The sequence below is a fragment of the Podarcis tiliguerta genome, assembly GCF_965153285.1.
Source record: "Podarcis tiliguerta genome assembly, chromosome: 7".
In the NCBI taxonomy this organism is placed as follows: domain Eukaryota; kingdom Metazoa; phylum Chordata; class Lepidosauria; order Squamata; family Lacertidae; genus Podarcis; species Podarcis tiliguerta.
In genome coordinates this window covers 72,051,147-72,078,977 of record NC_139540.1, presented here as the reverse complement: position 1 = coordinate 72,078,977, position 27,831 = coordinate 72,051,147, and the positions used below count along the sequence as shown (strand labels likewise).

Genomic DNA, 27,831 nt, shown 5'->3' with positions numbered 1-27,831 from the left:
CAAATATAGAAATTACTTCTGTTTTAAAATGCAGATGAGATGCCTTTCTTTCTTCCCCTGCCTTGCTACAGACTCTGCCTGTCATAATTGAAATTTGAATATGACTCATTCTTAAACTTGAAGGGTGTTTGGGTGGGGAAGAAAGTAACAGAAGAAGCAAATAATTAAAAGAGCTCTCTGGAGAGATGCTATGCTCGCAAATTAAATATTGTTTGAGTTATGCTTGGAGAAAGAAAAGGAGAAGTTTTAAGGATGGAATAATAACAAGGGATGAGAGAATGGTAGTTCCTGGTGCAAATAATCACAATGGAGTGAAGACAGATGTGCGGAATAGTAAAACACATTTTGTTTTACAAGTAGGGTGCAAAATTTTGATATAGATACACTTGTTATAACTTTTGTTTCTAATGCATCCAAACTAGCAAGGGCTGGATCACTACATTGTTTCACATGCCAAGGAAATGTTTTAGTCTACAGTTTACCCCAATCTCCTGTGCATGATGTATGATAACATTTGGAAAGAGTTTATATAGAATGTAGTAGGCTATTAACAAGTACAGTGGAACCTCGGTTTTCGAACGTCTCGGCTGCTGAACATTTCAGAAGCCGAACACAGAAAACCCGGAAGTCAGATGACTGTTGAATGGTTAGACACTCTAATGAAGGGTTAGACACCATTCTGGCACCACATTCATAGCTGCAGATCCTGGGTTCAAGCTTTTCAGGCAGGGGAAATGCAAAGCTTGAGAAAAACCAGGATACAGGTGCCCAGCTACTGAATATTTTCTTGACTTTTCCAGAACTTTTTACAGAGAACATCTGATAATACTGAATGACACCTTAGAGCAGAATGAGGAAAGGGCCAAGGGTTTCCACAATGACCAGCTGCTATACTGCCATCCACAGTGACGGTAAGCAAGCAATCTTGATTTTGAAAGGCTTTGAATGTTAAAGTATATCAGTGGCTAAACGTTCCTCTATATTTCTGTACTTGTGCATTTTTAATGAGGAGCTCTGAGGATAATTGTCTATTTCATCCCCTATACTTATGTTTCTTTGAATGAAATGGTAACTTCTGAATTATACTGATGAAAGTCAACATTTATCAAGTGCAGCTCATCTATATATATATTACAGGTCTAGTAATTGCCAGCAAAACTATTTGTCAAAACCTAAAGATGCAATGACAACACAACAGCTTAATTATTAATTGTTCAAGAAGACATTGTTAGTTGTCATTCTTTTTTTAACGAATCTAAAATGATTTGAGGTCCCTTCTCTTTTTGAATCACTCTAGGAAATGTGTGCATAATATCAGACTTCACAGAGACATTACAGAAAATCACTGGGTGGCCTATCTAGCTCTACAGAGTGGAAACTCATGGCACTGCCACAGTGATGAGCCTTAAGGCAGCTTTCAGGTTCTATGCTTAACACTGCAATGTTGACTCCTGCTCAGTCTCAGTCCCACCACCACCCTCCTCTTCCCTCCCCAGCCAACGTGCTCTTCCTCCTGTCTTCCTACCTTTTAAAATTCCAGTGGCAGCACCAGTGACTTCTTCACTGCCTCCTGGTCTCTGGGAGTGTATGAGCCACTCCTGCATTTTGCAGTGGACAGTTTGAAAAATGTTCAAAACTTCATTTCTTAAAAAAAGAATTTTTAAAAAAGAATTTAGAAGTCCTTTCTAGACGTTGTGGCAAATAGCAGGCATTTTTTCTGATCACCTCACGCAGGATGCCTGGGGTGGGGGGGGGGGAAGACCCACAACACTGTCTCAGAAACTAGGCTTCAGGTGAGGCAGCAGGGAAGTGGAAGTTTTTGGCTAGGTGGCTGCCATGGCAAATGGAAGCTGTATATGGTGGACAGGTGATTGAATGAGTGACAGGTTGATCCAGTGAGCCCTCAGCCAGTGCCTTACTAGGCTTGTTAAGTATAATTGGTTTAATTGACACAACAATGGAAAATGTGTGTGCTTACTGATGGTGGTTTAATATGGGGAAATTCCATTGCAGCATAATGTGGGACTTTAAGCTCCTAAATGACTTAATGAAGAACTGCTGATTGCTTTCTACTCTCAACTCAATGTAACCTTTGGTCATGTGATTTGGTTGCAAATTTGCCATCTTGGAAGGGTGGTGGTTAGAGTCTTTTGTTCTTTCACATTCTATGGAGTAATAGACATGTGATAGACTCTCCTGAAGGGAGAGAAAACAGCTCCAAGAGAAATGGAGGCTGTAGGAATAGAGAGGCCTTTGCTTATACTGTAGGTCTGTTTGGCTAGTTTTGTTTTCCCCAAAACTCCATGGAGTAAGGATGTAAATAAAGCTCTCCAGATAAACAGCTCCAGGTTAAAGGGGCTGGAATGCAGGCAATGAAACCTGAGACGGGGGGGGGGGGGAGGTTATGTTTGTCAGCTCTGATTATAAGTATTTTATTTCTAAGATGCTGGGCCTGTGCTGTACAGTGCAAGGCATTGTATGGATGTATCTTTGATGCTTTTGTTCTGCAAGCAAACTTTTGAATTAAAGTTATGGACCTTAGTGATGTTTTTATTCCAAAAGGACTCAGTTTTTATGCATCCTGTTGCTTCAAACTATACAATATCAATATCTGCATTGCGTGGACAGGCGGAGTCCCCCAACCCTGGGCGGCCCCCCCTCATGTGGAATAACGACTCAAGACAACGTGCTATGGGATTAAATTGGTCACAACTTTATGATATTTCAGATGTGGGTAGACCTTGGCTCAGGCATTGGGCATTATCCCTCCCCAGTCCCCAGCCAGGGATCTAGGGAACATCAGGGTTATCCAGTGTGTGTGTGTGATGGGCTGGCTCTGGAGAACATATGTTCAAGCAGAGATAGCCGCCCCCGTTACGCCGCTGTCACAGGGGACAGCAATGACGACCTCTCGGCGTACAGTCAAAGCCTCCCCTCAGAAACCCCTTTAACGAGGAACCGCTGCAAAGAGGAAGGAGGTGTGGGTCAGTGCTGCACGCCCCCCCATTCAGGAAGATAGACTAAAGGATTCTGCCCAAGGCCTGACACCACCAAAGTTGTGACGTTTTGTTATGGGAAAGGCAAAACCTGCCAGTGCAGGGGAATTCCTTTCTGGCCTTCAACAGCGACCTTGACATAGCAGTACCCGCATACCTGTGAAGAAAAGATTAACCTGCAAAATAAGACTTAACTGAGGGTGGGTAGGGTGGGAGAAGCTCTGGAGCCAACTGAGGTTCCCAGGTAAGATCCTCCCTCTATTGTGTGGGCAGGTAGTCCCGGGTCCAGGGGCTGCACATGTCCATGCAAAGAGTGCCCCCCGTTTTATGCGGGGAGCGGTCATTATGGCTGATGGCTAGCACTGGGCCTGATTGCAGCCTAGGTCAGTGGTGGGGAACCTTTTTTCCTGTCAAAGTCTGCATTCCTACTCTTCTAAGAGTGGCATGCTATGGTGGTTTGGGCTGAAGCCAGCAGCAGGCAGCACCAGAACCAGAAGTAAGTGGAAGTGTCCACTTTCTTTCTTTTTGTGCCAGCTCCCATCATTTATCTCTCTCTTTCCCACTCTTTGCAGGGTGGAGATCCTTCTAGCCAGAAGTCTGAACTTTTCACTTTCAGAGGGCTTTTCAAATTAGGGAAAGGGCTGCATGAAAGTAGGCTGAGGGGGGTTACAGACTGCCTGTCTTTGGCCTGAAGGGTTGTAGATGTAAAGAACCCTTTTATTCCTTCAATTGCGGATCAAAGCATAGAGTAGGCAGAATGACAGCATGCCATTTTGCTTCAGCAGATGAATTGGAGAACTATAATGAGAACTTGGATATATCCTTTGGCTGCTGGTTTATCTCTGGCTTGAAGGAACAGAATGCTGGATTAAATGGCTTAATCAAATGAATATGTTCTCAATGCGGTTGGGTGTTCTAAGCAAGAGAGCTGGTTTGGAGGCAAGGGAAAGAAAGTCGAAATGGGGTTCACTTTTTCTTTTGGTTCTTATTTCGAGCATCCCAGGCCAATCCCATTTATCTCTCCTCTGCCACATGTGGAGATGTTTGTGCCCCAGAATTAGACGTGCGTATATCTTCAGTTCTTTGTTTCATGGTTCAAAATGGCCCTGCTGTTACACATTCATTCCCAGCCATCTACTAGACATCATAGCTAACAGAAGACATCACACCTAACAGAAATTTCCATACAGTCAAATAATATATGGGCAAAGTCCTGTGCCTCGTGGCAATGGCAATTTTTTATTCAGTGCTTTAGTGAAAAACGGAAGCTTCTAACTGCATATGTCCTGACTCTTGAGAAGAAGTATTTGTGATAATGGTATCTTCATTCTGTATTTTCTTGTTCCACAATGACCAGGAGTGCAATAACATTATTCCAAGCCTTACTTGGAATGTGAAATATTGACTTCAGCCATTGACATTATAATGATAGACGAAGACTTTGAACTAGAGTACCTACACAGTTAGCTATGAGCTACTTATTGCAATAACCATTGAGCTGTTGGATGCTCATATCATTCTTAGATATAACTACAAGGAACAAAAATTTCTTCTCCACTTGAAAATTCAAGTTCCCCAATAAAACTTTGCTCAGTAATAACTTGAGAAGTATGATTGCGATAGGAAGCCTCATCATCATTCTGTATTGATTTATGCAGAGGGCTGTGAGATTAATGTTTACTGTAGTAGAAATGAAATCCAGATGAGTCATTATATTGTTTATCTTGTTCTTGCCTTGGTCTTATTAATGCTGGAGGAGTGGGGAAGAAATGCATTTTTGACAGGAGCTTGGAGGAATACATTTATATTTAAGAGCAGAGTATTAAGGTCTGGTTAATAATCTTATTTTGTAAAGTGAATCCCTGACAAAACTGATAAGAATAACTAAAGGGCAGAAGTTTGAATTGCCCCAGTGATCTTTGGTGTCTTAATTGGTTGCAAAGTTGTATAAGTAACTGGGGCTGAGCCAACAAGTCACCCCACAGAAAGAGTGAGGATAAATTTGGAGGTGTTTGGATTTGAAAGCTTCCTTCCAAACCCCAGAATACCTTTGAAGTCAATGTTTTATATGACTGAAGTCTGATGTACAACTGAGATGCTCAGTTTAAAACATAAATTTGATAACATACATTGGGATCAGCAGGGGCAAGGGGAATGATTAACCCCCACCCCCATGGTGTCCCTAATGGATGACATTTGTGCAAAGTGGGGAAATTAAGAACTGCATTTGAAGATAATTTTCCAGAAGAATAAAAGTCAATATTTTGTGTCCCTGAGAGCAGGGGGCCTGTTCTCCACTGACAGGGATGCCCTAGTGGCATGCCATGCATCACTGTGAGCAGAGATGCATTAAGCTTTCGAGGTGCACCAGAAATATATGGACCATCATGCCATGCTTGTATAGCTATTCCTACAAGGTGTGACCAGAAAGTTGGGTGAATGGTCACAGAAATCAGACAGTGAGAAATATTCAAACGTATATACCTTACAAGTCTTCAAAGTAGGCCCCCTCTGATACAATGCACCATTGACAATGTTCGTAGAACTGTTGGAAACTTCTGGAGAAGTCCTCTTTTCATACTGCTTTCAGTTCGCTTGTCACAGCAGCTTGAACCTGTGGAATGTTGGAAAATCCCCTTTCAGTGAAGATTTCAGTATGGGAAAAAGAAAGAAATCCAGTGGGGCCAGATCAGGAGAATATGGAGAGTGGGACAAATCAGCAACCTCAGTAACAATTTCACGCGGAATATGCAATTATTCCGCCGTCATTCAGATGGACAAATGCCAATTCTGCATCAATAACTCACGAATTCTGTCAACATTTGCGACTTTGCTGCTCGTTGACAGTCTACCAGACCAAGGGTCATCTTCAATGGTTTGCCGCCCTTCACGGAAACGCTTAAACTACTCATACATCATCTTTCAAGTGACAGATTCATCTCCATACACAATTGTGAGCATTTCCGATGACGATTGAATGTTCAAAGATTTCTCGTTCTCTGATTTCTGTGACCATTCACTGAACTCTCCGGTCACACCTTGTAATTATAGGTGTGATGCTATTATTAATAAGCGGAATGAACCATCCTCAGGAAGCTTCACACCTGCTACTGCAAACCAGGATCTCCCAGGAGTGAACAGAGCAATGACTCAGGCAAGAGTGAAGCACCCGTCTCAGGTGGTAGAAACACAAGAGACAGGGGCACGGAGGACAAGCAGGAGGACAAGCAAGCAGGGGGAGTGGTCCTGACTGCTGGGGGTGTGGGGTACAGTGGGGGCAGGAGGTGGCACCTTCCCTTTTTGCCTCAGGTGGCTAAATAGGATGGGCCACCCCTGGCTGAGGATCTTTAACTGTAGGGGAAAGAAGAGGCACTGTTCTTTGCACTCCATCCAGGTACGCTTTTTGCTAATCAGCAGTTCTGTCAGGCTTATACCTTGAGCTTTCTTGACTGCAGTTCTCTCTCTCTCTCTCTCTCTCTCTCTCTCTCTCTCTGTGTGTGTGTGTGTGTGTGTTGAAACCACTTGAATAGTTTGTCATAGAAATACATATTCCATATAATTGCATGCCCTCCAACATTTCCCCAATGCAAACAGGGACATTCTAAGGAAAAGTGGGACATTCCAGGATCAAATCAGAAACCAGGACGGCTTCTCTAAATCAGGGATGTCCCTGGAAAATAGGGACACTTGGAGGGTCTGTTCTTGTTGACAGATCTGGGTCTCTTCACACAGCATGTTTGTGTCTCTGGTGAGGTAAGAGCTTACAGGGCTATCACATAGGCAATCGTGGATTTGCGACAAGCATGTTTGCACATCACACAACTGACCAATTTTAGTGGCATCCTCAGCCAATAAAAACATTACTGTAGATCCCGCCTGCAAAATATGTGACCTGCCAAGATGAAGTAGCACAGTCAGCCACAGCAGCAGACTTCATAGGCCAAGCATATATTTTTTTTGCTGTTTGTTGAGAAATAGGAAAATAAGACTGGATTTGGGGTGGGGAGGCTGCCAAGCTCTTGGCTGGACAACTGCCTATCTGATAATCTGTGTTTGGCTCAATGGGTCGCAAGCTATGCTAGCCTTCTGTCGGCCAGTCTCATTTTGTATGAATATGTGATGCCCATCTGAAAGACAGAGTGATTAATCTGTGAATGGTCTATCTGAGAGAGAAAAATTCTGCTTCATGTTCAGCTTGAAATAAGCATGTTAAGTGCTGTTCTGAATTAATACATTCTTCTTTATTAAAAAAATAAGACTTTTCAGATGAACAAAACTCCTTTTTCGCATTCATCAAGGGCTCCCCTCCCCCCTTTTTAAAAAGGCATTAACATGTGCTTAACTGTAGGTGCATAATTCAGTGTAGAATAAGAAATTAATGTTTTAACATTTATATTCTTTTCAAGTCTTATTCATTGTAGTTAAAAGGAACTTCTTCAAATTCATAGAACACAAGCCTACATCATACCCTCTAACATTTCTCTGATGAAAATAGGGTTGGCCCCTTCCATAATGATAATTTTACTATTTATACCCCATACATCTTATTAGGTTGCCCCAGCACTCTGGGCAGCTTCCAACATGTATAAAAAACATAATAAAACATCGAGCATTAAAAAACAACAACATCCCTTCAGGTGGTTCAGGGATTGGATAACTCCATATTCTCCAACATTTCTCCAATGAAAATATGGACATTCTAAGGAAAAGTGGGACATTCCAGGATCAAATCAGAAACCGGGATGGCTTCTCTAAATCAGGGATGGGTCTGCTACATCTCAAAAATCCACTAGCCAAGAAGCCAACAGAGTGATATGATTCAGGGGCTATGCAACTTGCCTGTTTATAAGCCTATTTGTAAGGCGTCTGAGGATTACAGAAACAAACATCGAAAAACAATAGAATTTAAATATCACCGTACTGTAATGTATGCAGCTTTGTCAGTGAACCACTTTTGTGTACCTTAACTCCCTGATGATTTTAATAGAAAAAATATTTTCCCCAAGCTATGTGAGAGAAACAAACAAACAAACAATGTTCAAACGAAATGTTCTTACGAAAATGTCATTACTTTTGCAACAACAGCATAGCTATGAATAACATTCTATGTGATGTAATTCACACACCAAATATATTTATATCTGCAGCTAGTACTGTAGAGGCTCTAGCTCTGGGCTACTTTTAATCTGTTTTAGTATTTTAACTTTTGTATGTTTTAAAATAGGGTTGTAATTTTGTATTGTTTTAACTTTTTGTAAGCTGCTTTGAAGTTGTTGGGTTTATGCAAGCGGTGTATAATTTAATGGAGAGAGAAAAATCTCTCTCTCTCTCTCTTTGCCAAATTCAGGGTATTGGTGTTATATTTTAAATTTAGTTTTAAGTGGATCTGTCCAAATATATCATCCATTTATTTCCCACAAAAATGTTCCCAAACTGGTTCACAGCATCAAATGAACAACAGTAAGTCTAACAATTAAAAATAATAATTGCATTATTGCATTATGTGTTTATTAAATTTATATCTGACCCTCTCACTGTTCTGTCTTCTGGGATAGCTGTGCAGTCTGCATTCGCTCCATAAGACGCACACACATTTCCCCTTTTTAGGAGGGGAAAAGTGTGTCTTACAGAGCGAAAAATACGGTATACTTACATACACTGATTTTCTTAACTGAATACGAGTGACTGAGGTTAGACCCTAGCATGGAAAACACCCAACATGTACAAAATTAATGAGACCCTGGCATATAAACAAAATTCAAATTCAGAGGAGCTTTGCATAGTCATTTTGATTTTCTCTGCTATTTCTTCTTCTCAAAGTACTCCCACTGGGTAGTTCAGTGCTTCTGGTAGCATTGTTTGAGTAGACTTCATGCTTTTTGGCCTTTTTATGGGTAACAAAACAATTAACCTATGCTGCAGTAACCCTCAAACTCATTTAAGATGGGATTTTCCTATTAGTTCAAGCAACTCACTTTGGTGAAGTCTTGATCTATGTGCCTGATATTTTCAGCAAAATGGCATGTCCATGTGGAAAGGGATGCAGTGAAGCATCCAGTCACGATCTTGACCTTTTTAAAAATTCTGCTAGTTTGATAACATTCCAGCAAAAATAAAATAAATAAGAGCATAGCCAAAGTGACATTATTTCCCCCCTCTTTTACTTTCTATGCACAGGCATAAGTTAATACCTGACTTAATCAATTCTCTGTCTTAGCTTTGTTCTCTCCAGAAATTGTAAAACTGATTTATTTCCTCCTTCGTGCATAAATAGAAACACAGGAGTGCTTCATTTCCCTAGCTGCAGTTAGCTACAAGCTTAAATAAGTTCGAACTCCTTATCAACAGACCTACCAAGCAGAAAACAGCTCAGCAGCCATGTTTTAAAGCCTACCAAATGGTTGGGACAGTCCCACTACCGATTTTTGTGGCTTGAAAAATGCAACAAGAACAGATTTATTGAGTGTGTCATACATGTGTTACTTTTGGGTTACAAATTGGGCAGGCTTGTTTAATACATGCATGTAAGCACACATGTATCCCCATTTACAGGAATGCGTGTGGCACTGTGGGTTAAACCACAGAGCCTAGGACTTGCTGATCAGAAGGTCGGCGGTTCAAATCCCAGCGACAGGCTGAGCTCCCATTACGCGGAGCCTGCTCCTGCCAACCTAGCAGTTTGAAAGCACATCAAAGTGCAAGTAGATAAATAGGTACCACTCCAATGGGAAGGTAAACGGCGTTTCCGTGCGCTGCTCTGGTTCTCCAGAAGTGGCTTAGTCATGCTGGCCACATGACCCGGAAGCTGTACCGGCTCCCTCGGCCAATAAAGCGAGATGAGTGCCACAACCCCAGAGTCGGTCACAGTCAGGCGTCCCTTTACCTTTATCCCCATTTACACACAATGTATGGGCATGATATGGACCGCCTCTCCTGGTATGTCCCACAGAGGAACTTACGGTCTTCAAACAAAAACATACTGAAGGTTCCAGGCCACGGAGAGGTTAGGCTGGCCTCAACTAGAGCCAGGGCTTTTTCGGCTATGGCTCCGATCTGGTGGAATGCTCTGTCACAAGAGACGAGGGCCTTGTGGGACTTGACCTCTTTCCACAGGGCCTGCAAGACACAGCTGTTCCACCAGGCCTTTGGCCAGGCCACAACCTGACTCCCTCCTTTGGCAGTCTTCACAGAACTCTAGCCCAATGGTTGCCATCAATTTGATTTGAATTAATTTTATAATGAAATGATTTTAGAATGTTGTGTTATTTTATTGTTGTTAGCCGCCCTGAGCCCGGCTTCGGCTGGGGAGGGCGAGATATAAATAAAAATTATTATTATTATTATTATTATTATTATTATTATTATTATTATTATTGACTGCTTTTGCCAACATCCCAAATGTCTCTGTTGGAGACATACCCAGAAAATTCACTTTGGCTTTTGTGCAAATGCCTTCATGTGGGATTCCACATGATGTGCAGGGAGTGGGGCTTTGTTGCTGGCTCCAGCTGGTGCATCAGTGTTTGGCAGCCCTTCTTTTTGCAATTTTCAGATAGGCAAGAAAGTCATGCCTGGTGGTGTAGTGTGTTCAGTATGTTGGGTTGCAAATTCTGCAAGGTAGCTTTAAGATGCTAAGAAGAACTCTACTGGATCAGATCAAAGACCTATCCAGTCTAGGATCCTGTTTCTCACAGTGGTCAGCCAAATGCTTATTGGAAGCACACAAGCAGGACAGGAGGACAATAGCCCTCTCCTGCTGTTGCTCCTCAGAAACTGATATTAAGAGTCATGGTGCTTCTGATCCTGGTGGTAATTATATAGCCATCATGACACAAAACCAGGCATAGGCAAACTCCAGCCCTCCAGATGTTTGGGACTACAATTTCCATCATCCCTGACCACTGGTCCTGTTAGCTAGGGATGATGTCTTAATGAATAGGTCTACCTTAGAGTCTGGTTACCCCCAAGGATGGTGTGAATTTTCACTGACATTCCAAGCTGATTCTTCATGTATGATTGAAGAAAGTTCAATATCAAAAGTATTGATGCACGTATTGCAAAATAATTAATTTTAGTTTCAACGACTTGTGGATAGGCTATGCTAGCTTAACGATCCACCAAGAAAGCAATAGTAAGCCTCAAAAGCTGTCTGAGTGATTGTTTTTATGTAGCAGATTTTATCTTAATAACAGCATGCTTGTTTATTGTTTCTGGTAAACTTTATGACAGTTCTTTCCAGAAGGTTTTTAATCACACATCTCAAATGGCCAGGGGGTTTCTTAAGGCAAGAAGAGCTTGGGTTTATTTCCACAAAGGACTTGCAAAGGTGTTAGGCACATAGCATGCACTCTGAGACTTTGCTCTGCACTCCAAGTCTCAGAACTAGCGGTCTGCTGAAACCTGTCGTCCAATACATTGAAAGTATTCGTCCCCTGTAAAATAAGTCTGTTATTCTGCCTCACACACAGTGCACATTAGAATTTCAGTGGGTGCAGAATTGAGCCTGTCTTATCATTCCAAGTTCCTTGTGTAATGGTAGGGTTCATATCTCCAGAATTGTAGGGTAAGCCCAATAAAGTTATGAGCAGCTCACTTGTGAGGTGCTGGAACATCACCTTGCCAATAAACAAATAAACAATATAAATAAAGCAATATATTCCAAATCATTGCATTTCTGAGACAGTGTTGTATACCACAATTGATTTTCCATGAGGTGCCAGTGAAGAGTGAAGAGGTAAAGATAAACTCATATAAAAAGGAGGTCAGTGTAATTTTTTGAAGGACCATGAATCTTGATTCTTACTAGAATATAAAAGAAATCAATTTAAGTATTGCTATATCCATTCATCGCTGCTTTGCTCACATGGATGGACCGTCTTCCACTCAAGTACATAAGATGCTATCAGGTTTGGTTTACCTTTTGTAATTAGAGAGGGACAGCGAGAAATAAAAAAAGGGACACATAATCCTAAAATTAATGTTACAGGTGTATTTAAGTATACTAATCATATTTATAGCATAGTACTCTACCTGTCAGGATGTACCAACTTTGTATGCAATTAAGGCCTTTAAATTTTCACATGGCTTGTCATTTATGACCTCTGATGAGACTAATAATATTGCACTGACTTGCTAAGAGAGCTTTCAGTCACTTAGGAATAATGCTGTTACGTTTTTCAGGGTCACCATGGAACTTTATGGTATTTTATGTGACAGGGCCATTTTCCTTTAGTAATAGATTATGTTCTGTAAATTTAATCCCCCTCAGCAGAGACTTCGGATTCTGAGTCCCTCCTACTAACATCTGCTTTTGTGGGCATAGTATGATTGAGATTAACCTAAAGTAGCCATCACATTGAGCCTACACCAAAATGTTGAGATGCATTTGGAGGTTCGTACTTAGGTGATACATCCAAATATTTTTGAGAGAAGCAAAGTTAATAATAAATACACAAAGCTGAATAATAATAGAAAGCTAGGCAAAATTCTTTGATGGGTTCTGCAACCTGCTCATTTATATACGCAACCTGTGCTATGAGTGTCTTCTGTCTCTCATCAGATTCCCATTAGGAATCTGGAACTGATGAAGAAATTACCTGCACATGAGACAATCCTGATAAGACTTTGGTCCTCAAGTCAGGGGTACCATTTATGTAACATTGATACAATACCACATTTGATGATTCCTTTTTTTATATAAATTTTCATTAACAGTTTCAACATAACAAATTATCAAAACAAGTCATCTTCATTATTCCCCCCCATTTTCCCCCTCCCACCTCCCCAACAAACCTTCCCTCCTCCCCCCCATGACTTCCCTCAGCTTCTCTGATTTCTCAACCAATGTTAACTTCTGCATATTATAAAATTGTATACATCCTTATATTATCTATTTACTATGTTAACCCTCAATAAACTTGTGTATGTTTATTCAAAACCTGCCAAGGAGTCCAATTCATTTTGTTGTCTTATTAAATAATTTGTAAAAGGTTCCCATTCTTCTTTAAAGTCACAGTTGTCCTTGTCTCGTAATTTGCATGTCAATTTCGCCAGTTCTGCATAGTTCATCAATTTCTCTTGCCACTGTTCTTTTGTCGTGGTTTCCTCATTCTTCCATCCTTGTGCAATCAAGACTCTTGCCACCGTTGTAGCATACATAAATAAATTATTTTCCTTAGCAGGTCTTGTCCTACTCCACATGTGATGATTCCTGAGCAACACTTATTTATAGGAAAATTGAATCCCAAATTTCACTAAGATGATCCCTGTGTGGTTTAGAATGCAAACTTTTGCCACCTACGGTCATTCTGAGGCATAAAAGAATAATAGATCTCCACAAATGCTATGAAAATACACTGCATTGCTAAAATTTTATCTTCAACCGATGCAGAACAAACCTTTGAACCATCCTGTGGATCCTTCCACTGAATCTTCCACTGTTTCTTTTCCTGTCGCTTGCCACTGAAACCTGAAATAGCATTCTTAAACCACATGTTCAGTAATAAATCTACTGGTCACCTCAAGAGCAATTCTCAGAAAGGTCTCCAAGGATATACATATTGGACTGCATCTGCAATGTTTAGATAACTTATCTGAATGAAATGGTGAATAATGGCAGTAATAAACACAGAAAGTGTGTGTGAGAGAAGGCTGCCTCTCTTGTGTGGGTTTTCTGTAGTTGATTTGGCATTCAGTCAGTGCTATATCTGGTGGCTTGTTCCACTGGTGACATCTTGTATTAATAAAAAGCAAACCCCGTTGTCTCCTAGTGCCTTTCAGGGTGAACTAGCAAAAGCTGTAAAATGTCAGATGCTGATATGAAAGATGATATCTCTCTGGCCTATATGCTCTGACAGTGACTCAAATATATTAGAAATGGGACTCCAGCAGGCAGCAGTTCTTCTCAAAGGGAAGGACATCCCAGAAACAGTCCACTAAAACTTCACAAAACTGAAGACAGTTTCTTCTGTATTCAAAACAGGGATGAAGTAAGTGAGAGATATGTGGGATGTGAAACACAAGAGCAGTCAAGTACAACATTCCTAGAGTGAACATGTTTGCACATGGGGAGGAATGTTTGTCAAACCAGCAGGTAAACTTCCTGTTTCCTTCTGGGCTGGGACAGACTTCCTCTGCATGTGACTAGAGGTGGGTGTGGCCTCACCTGTGCAGGTAATGACAAAAGCACAGGGCAGGGCAGCCATCTCCATCTCTTTCACCACATGCATTGAAGAAACAACATCTGCTTAGCCAAAGATGCCCTCTTGGCTTCCAGCCAAGAGAGGACAAAGGGACTTTCTTCTTATGGAATAGTTTCCAAGTGTATGTTACTTTTCTAAGCTAAGTCTGCCTTCTGGGATCCGATTGTGAACAGAATGTGAGTAAACTCTTTTTATGCTTTTGTAGAAGACTGTGTTGTGTCTTATCTTTTATGAGGGAATAAGGGGAAAATACCAGAATAGTTATTATAGAGGCTTTAGTGAGCCTGAGCAAACAAATCCTCTGCAAGTCTAAAAGAAGGGAATGTTACTCTGCTAAAATTGTGGAACTTGTTAACACAAGTTGGATAAGGATATAATCAGACAATATATCCTTTCCTGCATCCCTGAACATTCCCACAAGATGGACAATAAGTAAAAGGTCATTCATTAAGAAAGGCCCATAGCACAGTGTTCAGTGAAGGCTCTAGACTATGGGTGGGTGGGAAGCTCCCAAAGCAAAATGGCTCTGACCTCCAGGGGAAGCAGTCTTATATAGGTTTTCCCCTTCCCTTTGCAAGGGCTCATGGGGCAGCTTTTTCCCATGAGCCCATTGCACAGAGAGGATACTGGGCAAAACCTTGCCCACTATTTTGCAACAATCTATGGGGCACATCGCCGCTGGGCAAAGACATTCCGTGCTTATGGGGCACAGATCGGAGCATATAATACAATAAAAAACAAACAAAGCTAATATCTAAAAAGAGCAAAATAATAAAAAGGAAAATAATGGAGAGAGAGAGGAAAAACAAAAAAGAAACATACCCGAATAAATACAAAATTATATATTTTATCAACCTTCTTCAATTCACCACCTCTCGCCTAGAATACTGTATACAGTGGTACCTCGGTTTACACATGCTTCATGTTACAGACTCCGCTACCCCAGAAATAGTACCTCAGGTTAATAACTTTGCTTCAGGATAAGAACAGAAATTGTGCGGTGGTGGTGCGGTGGCAGCGGGAGGCCCCATTAGCTAAAGTGGTACCTCAGGTTAAGAACAGTTTCAGGTTAAGAATGGGCCTCCGGAACGAATTAAGTTCTTAACCTGAGGTACCACTGTAGTTCTGATTGTCTCACCGAACCAAGGCAAGCAAGCAAAATGATCAAGGGGCTGTAGCAACTCCTCTGTGGGGAAAGGTTGCAGCATTTTGGGGCTTTTAGTTTTGAGTTTAGAGAAAAAGTGAGTAAGAGGTGACATGACAGAATTTTTAAAAATGACGCATGACACAAAGAAAGTAAGCAGAGAAAAGTTTTTCTCCCTCATGGACATCCAGTGAAGATTAATGTTGGAAGATTAAATACAGTTAAAAGATTCCATTAGCTACAGGAGATGCCGACGATAAGAGAATGGCAGATAAAGCTGGTCGAATACGCTGAAATGGCTAAATTGACACACAGAATTCGCAATCAGGACGAGACGAAGTACCAAAAAGAATGGGGTAAATTTATGGTTTATATAAGTGAGAACTGTACAAATATGAAAATGTTGGCAGGATTGAAGTAAATCTTATGTCATGGTGTAATTTTTTAATTAAAGAAACTGTGAATTATGGATTGGAATAGGAAAACTTGTAGAAGGGAAGGACGGAAGTCAACGGCTCTATGGAGCATAAAGTAGGATATATGTAATAAGAGTTGATGTTTTTGTTGGTTGGTGTTGGTGTTCTTAAACCTCATAAAACCATTTTTAAAAAAATACAGTTAAAAGAAAGTATTTATTTCACACAGCGCATAGTAAAATGATGGAATTCCCTCCTATGGGAAGCAGTGATGGCCATCAATATGGATGGCTTTAAAAGAGGATTAAAGAAATTCAAGGAGAATGTGGCTATAAAGGCTACTAGGCCTAGTGGCCATGCTGTCTCCTTTGGAATGTGCATTTGAAAACCAGTTGCTAGAAACTACAAGAGGGGAGAGTGCTCTTGTGCTTGAGTCCTGTTTGCAGGTATCCCATAGGAATCTAGCTGGCCACTGCGAGAACAGGACACTGGACCAGATGGGTCTACTGGCCTGCAGGTAAAGGTAAAGGACCCCTGGATGCTTAAGTCCAGTCAAAGGTGACTTTGAGGTTGCTGCGCTCAGCTTGCTTTCAGGCCAGTGTTTGTCCACAGACAGCTTTCCAGGTCATGTGGCCAGCATGACTAAACCACTTATGGCACAACGGGACACCCTGATGGAAACCGGAGTGCATGGAAACACCATTTGACAGGACTTAACCGTCCAGGGGTCCTTTACCATTACCTCTACTAACCTGAAGCATCAGGCCCTTTTTATTTTTATTTTATCCAGGTATTAAACAGGCACTTTGAATAATGGATCCAACATACTACCTGACAAGAATTTTATGACTGAAGCTTTAAAAGGAGTTCAAATTCCTTTATGTGGAAACTGAAAGCAGATTCCTAGAATACCCTTATCTCTACTAACCTGCAGTCAAAGGGACATCGTTAATCCCTGACCTCAACTGGAAACCGATGACTTCAAAAGTATTCTACAGGGCATGACACAATGAACTGAAATGGTTTTGAGGTTACTCGACATTTTTATAGGAGTAAACCAGAAATGGAACGGGGGGGGGGGGGGATGACAACACTACCAAACCACAATGACAGAATTGTGTGGCAAGGTTATTTGGTGGCATGCAACACTGTCATCATATTTCTCTAGCCTTTTCAAACACTGCCTGAGTTTCCCATCATGCTGAAGTGATTTTTAAATGTGTACGCCTCCATCTCATAATAATTTACACGTCCCTGGCCTTGAACTAAATGTTGTCTCCCTCTGCTTGTAACCTGCGTATTCCTCTTGTGCTGATTTATAACAGCTTCTAAATACAGACTAGAAGTGGCTTGTCATTCCCCCCCCCCCCCAGCCTTTCTCCTGAGGCTGTTGAATTCCCTGCCACTTCGATATCCCTGTTTGAAGACATTCTTGTTCTCTCGAGCGTTTCAGGCAGTCCTATTTAGTTTTGTGATTTATTCTCCTGTACGTGTACCTTCAGATGCTCTCCGCGGAAGGTGCTTTATGAATGTGTGTTGCATTATACCGTACAGCTGAGTGGCTTATGGCTGGGGAAGTGGGAATTCTCTGAGATCTGAAACTCAAACAGCAGCAGCTATCCGTCATTCTTCTCGCTAGCTGTGTGAATATCCGATGTGCCCAAGGGGTTAAAAATGTGGTCACAATGGCTCAGTTTTATGACTCAGACATATATGCATGCAAGGGTAGGGATGGGGTTATCTCCATGTGGTGCACTTCAAAATCTTCTCACAAACCCATCCAGTGCAATGAATGAGAATAATCTCACAAACATGTATCTTGCATGAATGCAAAGGCGAATCCATAGATGTTGGGCATTTATTTATTGAAAAGCTTTCTAAACTGCTCAGTATTTTAAAACCTCTGACGTCGTAGACAAAACTATGGCATAAAAACAAGAAAACAGTATCAGGGTGTGAACATTAAATGCTGTGATAAAAACAGAAACTCAGTTATAAACAAGGTGCAGTCTAAGGGGTTGGGGAAAACCTGGGCAAAAATATAAATTCATAAAAGACATCAGAAACGTCTGATACATACAGCAGGTGGAAGTGCATTCCAGACCGCATGGGGCAATAACAGAAAATGCCTGTTTTAGGTCACCACCCTGCGATATTCTGTAAGGCAAGGTGCCATGAGCAAAATTTCCTGTTGATCTAAGTGGTTGACACTTAGCCTGGTCCCAAGTTGTTATGTTAGTAATAAGACCTTGAACATCACCTAGAAGTTGATTGGCAACCAGTGCAGTTTCTTCAGTAGAGGTGTAGTATGTGTGCACCCAAGTATGTCATGTCACATATGTGTTTTATTGTAAAACGCTGAATTTAGAACATGGATCTGTATTACGATACAGTGGTACCTCAGGTTAAGTGCTTAATTCGTTCCAGAGGTCCCTTCTTAACCTCAAACTGTTCTTAACCTGAAGCACCACTTTAGCTAATGGGGCCTCCTGCTGCCGCCGCACTGCCGAGCACAATTTCTGTTCTTATCCTGAAGCAAAGTTCTTAACCTGAAGCACTGTTTCTGGGTTAGCAGAGTGTAATGGTTCTAGGGGTTGCTCGTGTGTAAGTTGCCGCCACTCCTGGCTGGGTTACCTGGTTGAACCCTTTCTGTCTGGACAGCCTCAAGTTTCGTGGCTGCCTCAGTCGCTGGCAGAATCCGTTAGTGGGCGTTTCTTGAACCTCTTCCAGCATAAAAGCTGTTTGACGCCCAGTCTTCTCCTAGTCTCCCTGCGCGGAAGTCTTCTGTGCAAAGGGTGTGGGCAGCGGAGTACTCATACTTTCTCCGCTGGTCTCCGGCGAGGAGTCCTGGAGCCACCTCTCTGATTCCCCCATCTGCCCCCCTTCTCCACTGGTGTTACGCTGATTTCCTTCCCCAGCGGATGGGCTGCCTCTCTCCCTACTGGGACCCTCTCCGGCATCCCTCTGGAGCCTTCTTTCCGCCTCCAGCTCCGATGGCAGTTCCCTGACACGGAGTCTGTAACCTGAAGCGTATGTAACCTGAAGCGTATGTATCCCGAGGTACCACTGTACATGTTTTGTGTTTCAAGCCACCTAGTTGTGACCAGGATTAACCAATCAACAAAATTAGCAGATGATGATAATGATGCATCCGTAGAATTCTGTCTTTGTGAATTATGATATGAACCAACCTCATCCACCCCATAACTTCCAGACTAATGCACAGATGAGAAATTAGAGTTGTGTGCTTCACTAATGTTTGGGTGTAGCATTTGGCTTAAGGAACGTATAAAATGCATTTAATATCATTACTCTCTGTCCTCTTAACCTACCTCATAGAGTTGTTGTAAAGATGGAAAATGCCACATTTCTCACCATGAGCTCCATTTGGAATAGGACATAAAATAAATATATCTGCTTGCTCATTGCACATTAAGCCATATATGGTCGGGATTGTATTGGTTTGGGGCTACTTAAGTGGTTGGGTGTTACCAGGGCTTTTTTCAGCCAAAACTCTCCAGAACTCAGTTTGGGCACCTCTCAGGTGAGCACCATTGCCATTGTAAGAGAACAAGGAAGAAGTTACTGATGTGTTCTGGCACCCCTTTTTCTAAAAAAAAAAAAAAAAAGTACTGGGTGTTACCTAATTTATGACCTTATGAATGAAGCAGATTCTGTGACATTAAGGAAACTTCCTGACATACTTCCTGACCAGCAGAATGTATAGGATTCTGGACAAACCAGAACATTTATTTATTTATGTTCAATATTGTTCCAGGCATCCAGGCATTGTATGTAATTCTATGTACTGTACTTTTCTGTATATGGGTATATTCATGCTTTGTATTTTGGTTCATTCAACTTAAATGTATTGATAACACAGCTATGTTTGTTGTACAGTATTTACTTTTATTTCTCAATAAATCTTACCCCCTGCACAAACTATTTTATGCACTGTACCAAATTCCCAAAAAATGCATGTAGATTATGTCATAACAAGGGAAATTCAAAGATGGTGTATTAGGATATTATGAAGAACAGTAAATCCCAGTTGTCCCAAATCACAATTTCCTCACCTTAGACAGACTACACAATACTGAGGTACATGGACTTATGGTCTGACCCTGTTTAAGACAGTTTCCTATTTTCTTGTCAACTTAACTTTACTCTCTAGCTGCAAAATCAAACCCATCTTTTAATTCCTTATTTTACTTGTTTTCTCTTACTCACACATTCTCAAAGATGCCTATGGCATCAATAGTTTTACATTTTCCAGTTTCCAACATTGTTGACTGACAAAAATGGGGGGGGGATGAGGAAGATGAATAGTCTCAGGGTGAACTGAACCCTTCTTGGTACAGATCCTCGTAAATTTCCTTTGATTTGTTGGGGTGTTGTTTTTCTTTTCAAGTGTGAGGAAACCTCACATTTTCCTGTAGCTGTGGATTGCTGAAGAGATATGTCTCAAGTTTATTTCTTCTTCTTTGCCAGTTCCAATTTAGCTGCCAGTAGTAAATATGATGTGATATGATTTGATACAATATATGAGCTCCTCTTTTCTTATTTTGGTGCAATCTCTCTCCCCAACGCTTTGTGGTTGCCTTCTCTGGGGAGACAACTAATAAAAAAGGAAATAATTGAAGACTACGGCTGCTGGCCTAAGAAAGACTTCCTAGAGAATAGTCAAGCAAGTCTCCCTCAGGCTGAGCAGCAACCAAGCAATATAATGTATTGGCAAAAGCATTATAATAACTTGAGAGTAGTTTCTTTCTCTCCCCCCACCCCTTTTCAGTTCCTTGGGAAAATCTACAAATAACCTCCTACCCATGAGATTATATGGCAGCTTTCCCCAAGCTGATTACTACCTGGAGTGAACTACAAGTTACTGTGTTTTATAATAGCTCAGTTACCTGAAGTTGCTGCATTATCTATATATCCTCTGTTTGTTTTAGCTATTCTTCACCGCAGCTGAGGAGTTTTTAAGGAGCACCACTTGGCTGCTTTGGTTGTAATCTCTTCTGTTTGCGTGTGGAGGTCCCCTCAAAATAATTCACAAATCAGACGTAATTTTTGTTTAAGGTTTTTGGCATAATTTTGGCCACAACTTTATTAAAATACATAATCTGTGAGTGATTGCTTAGGCATTGGTTATGACTATCTGTCCCCCCGCCTGGGACAGAACTGACTTTCTGAACTCCCTTAGAAGCCAGTGAAGGGAAAACAATGTTGGGGATCAGTTGAGCTGAGCAACAGTCCCTCACCGCTCACCCAACCAGCTCCCCGAGGCTTGCCGGCCCTGGTACCATTTCAGGGATTGGACGAAATCATGGCAAGCCCCAGGATTCCTTTAACGGAATTCCCTTCCACACCACCATTGGAGGGCACAGCCTATCCTGACCCCTCCTCCACCAATTTTTATAACCAATGCCTAACTGCAACCTTACAAGTTGTGACGAATTGCTAAGTGGTAGGCAAAAACCAAATGGTGCCAGCCAATCAGCCAAATGGACAAAATTCCTACTAGGCCCCTGCCCCAATGGCAGATGACCCCATGACAGGCATAGCAAGATCAACCAGAACACAGGGCGGGCGGGTGATCCAATGCACTCTGCGAAAGAGAAAGCAAAAGCAGTGTGCCCCCAATATTTAAAGCCTTTGTTCCCACCCACCCAATTTGCAACATGCAATTTGCCCGAGCAACCCGGTCATCCAATCATTGCTTCAGGCAATAACCATTTAACCTGCCTGGCAACAGAGGGTTGGCCTGGCAGACCCTACTGCAACACGTGCTCTCATTTTAGGGAGAACACGCTTTGTCACTGTATACTCTTCAAGTGAATCTTTTGCACACATAATCTCTCTCTCTCTCTCTCTCTCTCTCTCTCTCTCTGTGTGTGTGTGTGTGTGTGTGTTTGATCAGCCACTGTATTTTTAAGAGCATTTTTGGTAGTTACTCCCTTATAACTCACCATAAAGGAAGACATGGTTGGTTTTCATGAGTAATCACCTGTGGCTTGAAACAGCATGGATGATACAGCATTGTTCTGTATTGTCTCATCTGACAATACAGACGCTCTCAAGTCTCTCAGAACCTGATGGCAAAGCCCTCTTTCTATCTCAGGAAGCAATCCAAGCCCAAGATCCACTGGGATTCTTTTAAGATCCCATGGATCTCTAGCTCAAACAGCCAATACATGGCACAGCTATGCTAGCATAAGTCTCACATTCCAGCTCAGCTGAAGATACACCAGCATACCTCCCTCATCCCAGCTCAAAATGAAACTGGAGCCAGGCAGTCTCTGCTGTTTATATTGACAGAAACACCAGCTTCCCAAGTCTACCTACAAAAGAGGCAATAAAATTGCTGAGTGGCTGAGTTTGATGGCACAGAAACCTCCATTTAAAAGGTTTATCTTCCTCTTGGGTCAAAAAGACCTAGGCACAGGTGCTCAGCAGCAGAAGGTCTGCAAGCTTTAATGGCTAAAAGCTGGAATTCATTTTGATAGAAATCCGCTAGGAAAGTTTGAAGTTATAAAAAGTGAGCAAGCAAATCCGGTCTTCCAGGGAGATAAAGCATTTCCCAGAAAACAAAAACGTGCAGTCAAACTACGCATTGTAATAAACATGTGCCCCAAATGGTGACCATGTGTTTAATTCACCCTTCTTCTCTCAGAATGCCTGAAAGAATTTACCATGTGTTGTGAAACGCACATTAGTCTGCATTTCCTCACCCACACTCTGCATCATTGGCTGCAGATGGTGATGGCCATGGTGGTGGTGGGGAGAACTTCATGATGTCACAACATGAGGTAAGTTCTGCTAGGCATTATGAGTGAAAAGAAGGAATCAGACAGCTGCTATCTCTGGCAACTCCTACACATTTGCTGCAATGTCTAGTTGGCTGACATTTGTGTGTAGAAATTGCATTTTTATTCAGTTGTTTACTTCCCAAGGCCTTTATTTAGGGATACAGAGACCCTGTCCAATTAATTTGTCTAATCTTCTGAAAGCTTTTTTGGGGGGGGCTTCTCTAAATTATTCAGGCAATTCATCTGAAGACAGAACTCCACATTTGCTTCAAATTGTCCCTTTAGGATGGGTATTTTCTCAAAATATTTGAATTTGCAGATGTTTCCCCCTTAATTTCTAGATTTCTGCAATAAAAATATAGATGCTCAAAACCTTGACTGTCAACAACAGCATTTGAATGTATAATTTTTAATTCCTAATAATAAAATGGAATCTAAACTACATTTCTCGAGTGAACAATGCCTGCAATGAACATGCTATAAAGCCTTCACTGAACAAATATGGCTGAACTCCATGAACTGTGGATTTTTCTTCCCCTTGGTTAGTGGGTATAGACCCACCCACCCCGCCAAAAAACCCCATCCAATTACCACAATTCATGGTTTCAGGAAAAAATGTAGAAATTCTATTTCATATACATATGGTATTTCATTATTTACTTTAAGCTGCCCAGAGAACTTTATGCTATGGGTAAGGATGGACAATTATGCCAGTTTTGATTCCTCTTAGTTTCTCATTTTTCCAATCTTAAATTCAGTTATCCATACTTCCACATGAATTTGATTTTTTTTAAAAAAAAAAGTCATCATGAAATTTCCTCAGCATTTTAATGTGAATTTTTTCTAACATGCATATTTTTGCAAAGTTATTCTCCCTAACATAATGGATTTTTGTGTGTTATTGTTACTAATATTTTTACTTGACTACAATGCATTTTGTACACATTGCTTGGCTAGAGAAGTGCATTGCAAAATTCAGAGAAGTGCAAATTTCAAAGGATGGCTGCATATTGTTTCAGAAAGTGAAAATTTGGGAGGTTCATGTTTAAATGTGAACAGCATACAAATGCCTATCATCACCAATTTCCCCCCATATTTAGCCTTGACTGCTCTTTCCCCTCCTCTTCAGTCCCCCTCACATCTTGATAAGTTTGCAAAAGTGTTCAGGGGTGGTGGTGAATGAGAGACTGGAAGCTGAGGGGATTGGTACCCAGCCATTAGGAACCAACGCAAAATTCTGAAATGTTTCACCGTTCATTAAAAATTTCCAGATTAAAGATGGCAACCCTAGACTACACTTGCAGCATCACGTATTAAAGTCTCTTGAGCAGCCAGTCTACCGTCTTTTTGCATAAGATTTGAGAAGATTGCTCTGACTCAATTGACAGTACTCAGCTAAAAGGCCATTCATTTTGCTTACAGCATCTCCTTATACCCCAGTCCCTGTAAACATCCCAAATATGATGCCTTTACTTTATATAAGAAATGAAAGTCCAAACTGCTGTTGGGTTCATAGTTCTTATTCCTACAGGCCTCCAGAGATAATTCTGTTTTAAGCTGTTGTAAGTCAACAAGCTTCTGGAAGAGATATTGCTGAAGTCACTTAAGAAATACTGGAGCTTGCTCAGCCTAAGCGACAAGGAGAAAGGTTGATAAAAGTGATTCAGATAGTCCAGGGAATGAATGTTATAACTGAGTACAGTTCCAGTGCACTGTGTTATATTAAAATGTGACTTTGATCCATAAAGAGAGAATCATAGCTCTCCTGGTATATAGCTTTACAGGAACACCAAGACCAAATTGTTGGGTTTACAGCTTAAACAATGCAGAAAATTTCATTTCAAGTAACCCAGGGCAAAGATCGCAGTCTGGAACATGTTCAGATTTGTCACTTCTTCTTCTTACTCCTGTTCTTAAAATTAAAAGCATTGTTTTATGGTTTGAACCATTCACCAGGTACTTGTTTAAATTCCTTGTGTGCCCCTTTCTGAGGCCAAAAGCAAGCACAAAGAAAGAAAGAAAAAGAACAAGACTTCAATGCTACCAACAGAAAATAGAGTAGTAATGTAGGGGGCGATGCTAAGTATGGGAAGCTTGCATAATTTACACTGGTGTAAGTACTCCAGATCCAAACTCTGTTTGGGAGTGGCACTACTGCTGCTGGAGCCAGCCTAAGCATGTGAGAGGTTTCTTTGGCTACTGTGTGCTACTGTAAAAAGGAAATTAATAACAAACCATTTAAATCACAGGGCTTGCTGTAATTTTACTGCTAAAACAGCACTTCATTTTTATTAAATTGCAACTTACTTTACATTTCCTTTGATAAGCTGGAAGGAGTGGACAGGAATCTAGTGCTTGTGATTCGAGGACCCGTCCCCCGCTTGGGAATAATAAAGACACGTGGACACAGTATATTAGGTTAATGGGCTAGAAAAGGCCACTTTCATTGATTACAGCATGTGAGAAGGTATTGAAAATCAGCAGCACAATGGCGGAGAGAGCTGGCACGGCAGCATTTGAGTGGCTAGTCCACGCCCCCGCAGTGTCACCCGATTGGGTGCCCAACTGGGAGGCGTGGCGTGCCAGCGATGATGTCAGGGCAGGGGGCAGAACACCCCCTGCGTGACGTGGGAATCGGCTCCAGCTCACAATCCCTCCCCTCCGCAAGGAGGAGAGGCTTTCTTCTCATGAGTGTTTTCTGTAAAATGCACATGGATGCATTACTGTCACACCGTTATTTTCCATTCGGACATCCCTGAGGGATTAACTAGCTACTGTTGGGAGATAAAATGCTGGATCTTAGTCTGATCCACTAGGCAAATCTTACATTCTGTCATGGGCCAGGAGTCAGCTTCGTCTGCTGGGCAGCAACCTGAAGGGGAGAAGGCAGAGAGGGTGGAATGACTCCAACTGCAGCTGATTAGTCTACAAGGACAAAGGAAAAGGCGCTGATGAGAACCAGCTGGCTTCAGCCTTCTTAAGTAGAGCTTCCAGCAGCAGTCAGATGTTGGAAACAATGCTTGCAGTTCCTTGCCACTTCCTGCTTGTCTTAACCCCATGATCATCGGATTCCCTGACTCCTGGACCACCTGACAACATAGATTGCTATTCTCCCTATGGACCTGACATAGGATGCTGACTCTGTCTTTAGGCAAGTACACCTCTGGAGACTCTTCTAGTCTGGTCTTCCACTCCACTGAGCTCTGCACGTTGTTGCTCAGCAACAAGACTACGACACATTCTCCTTTTCACAAAGACGCATTACATGTTTGACCTTTAAGCCAATGCCTTATTCAGCTGACCTTTGCCAAACAGTTGACTGTCATAGAAAACAGCAGTTCCCATATTAATTTCTTCCCTCCCCTAGTGATATCTGCATCATTATATCATGATGTCCTGGGTTTTCCTGATTTTGCTAGTGCCAGGCTCCGGAACCTTTGGCCCTCTGGATGTTGCTTGACTACAACTTCTATTATCACTGGCCATTGGCCATGCAGGGTAGGGCTGATGGGAATTAGAGTCCAACAACTTCTGGAGGGCCACAGTTTGCCCAGGTCTTCGCTTCATGGAATCCCTGTGATGTGGAGTGGGGGACATACACAATTTAATGATGCCAGCAGATTAAATTAGTTGCAATTACAGAAGGACATATATGTCTATGTACTTTTTTATGAGGTGGGTGGGTAAGCAGACTAGTTTCTAACTATTTTAATGAGAAGAATGGTGTGATACATTTTGCCTTGTATATCAGGATCTGATAATTATGGTTCATCTGGGATGTGTGTCAACTCTCCTCTTGCACCCCCCTGTGGATACCCAGAGCAGTGTTTTTCCAACTTGGGTCTCCAACTGTTTTTGGACTACAACTCTCATTATCCCTAGCTAGCAGGACCAGTGGTCAGGGATGATGGGAAATGTAGCCCAAACAGCTGGAGATCCAAGTTGAGGAAACACTTGTCTCGGGCCTCCTGTTACTTATGGCAGCTCCATCTTTCATGTCCTGCTTCATCTTGGCCTCTATAGGACTTCTTATATGGAATATGCATCTAGCCAAGGATAATGTGATTTCCTTTCAGATATCCTTTGAAATGTGATTTCCTTTCAGATATCCTTTGAGTTGTAGAAATAAACAAACAAGTGGCAGGTCAAACATTTATGATCATGCTACACCTCAGAGAAAGCCCCTTTTGTAGCTCCGTACATTTCCTTGATGAAAAGCTTATAAAAATCATGCATTTCCCCCCTGAAGATATCATAAAAGATGTATAAGCTACAGCTTTGCCTTCAGCATTATTCTGGACCACACCCCAGGGCAAACTATGCATATGCTTGTCTGGCATATTCTAAAATGGATCCTGCCTACTCTCCTTGAAAGCCCTTCTCCTCGTCCCTCCTGCACTAGCTTTTTTTGGGTATGGAAAAGTTCAGGTTCTCTTGCCAGCATAAGCTCCTCATTTTGTATGCTTATCCTATAACAGGCTCTTAGGGAAATGCACAACCATCATCCAATTCCAGGCAAATTCAAGGGCTTATTTGGTTGATTGATTACATTCATGTGTTGCTTTTCTTCTTGAAGACATCAAGGCAGCATAAAGCTAGATCAGTGAGCTGGATCCAGAATGTCCTTTCTGCAAGGGGTCCCACAGGTGGAAGGACCAAGAGCTGAGAATCACCTGTCCCACACACCCCAAAAACTTTTGCAGAGGGTCCTCAGACCCCACAGATAATCTTCATAGGGGCCTACAAGAGGAAGGAACAGTTGACATAAATCATCTCCGCTCTTGCCTTTCTTCCAATGGGAGCATCACATGAGTGGAGTTCCTTTAATTTCAACCCATATTTTTATTTCAAACTGAAACACAACTGCATGTGTAGTTGAATTTGCCAAAAAGGATATTTCAAGGCGAATCTAGGGATTTTGTTCAGGCAAAACATCAGAGAAATATCAGAGGATACCCAAAGAGATTCATAAGTCTGGCAAAATCTCCCAGGAGAAGTCTATGCATGCTTAAATTGAAGCTATGAAACAGCCTTATGCTTAAGGATCATTGTGGAAGTGCCTGCTTTGAGTTGGAGCAGAATGGTGTTATTCTACCTAATGAGTTTAGCTCACCTAAATTCAGCAGTGGACCTTGGAAACCAGAATGGCTTCCACAAATCACTCTGATTCTGTGAGAGTAAAATAATGAGAACATTTTTCACTGTATCTGACATCTTAGGATGTGAAGAGGATCGAGGGCAGCTTTTGTACTGCACTGCAAACCC

The 27,831-nt window shown here is 41.7% G+C and overlaps 1 long non-coding RNA gene across 1 annotated transcript in view; it reads left to right on the top strand.

Annotated features, from left to right (window-relative positions):
* Positions 1 to 818: 818 nt before the first annotated feature.
* Positions 819 to 27,831, top strand: part of LOC310681767 — a 37,808-nt gene continuing 10,795 nt past the window's right edge. Inside the window, exons 1-2 of the long non-coding RNA XR_014513599.1 lie at positions 819 to 911; positions 22,431 to 22,566. This is a non-coding gene — a long non-coding RNA (uncharacterized lncRNA). The remainder of the gene's footprint in view (positions 912 to 22,430; positions 22,567 to 27,831) is intronic.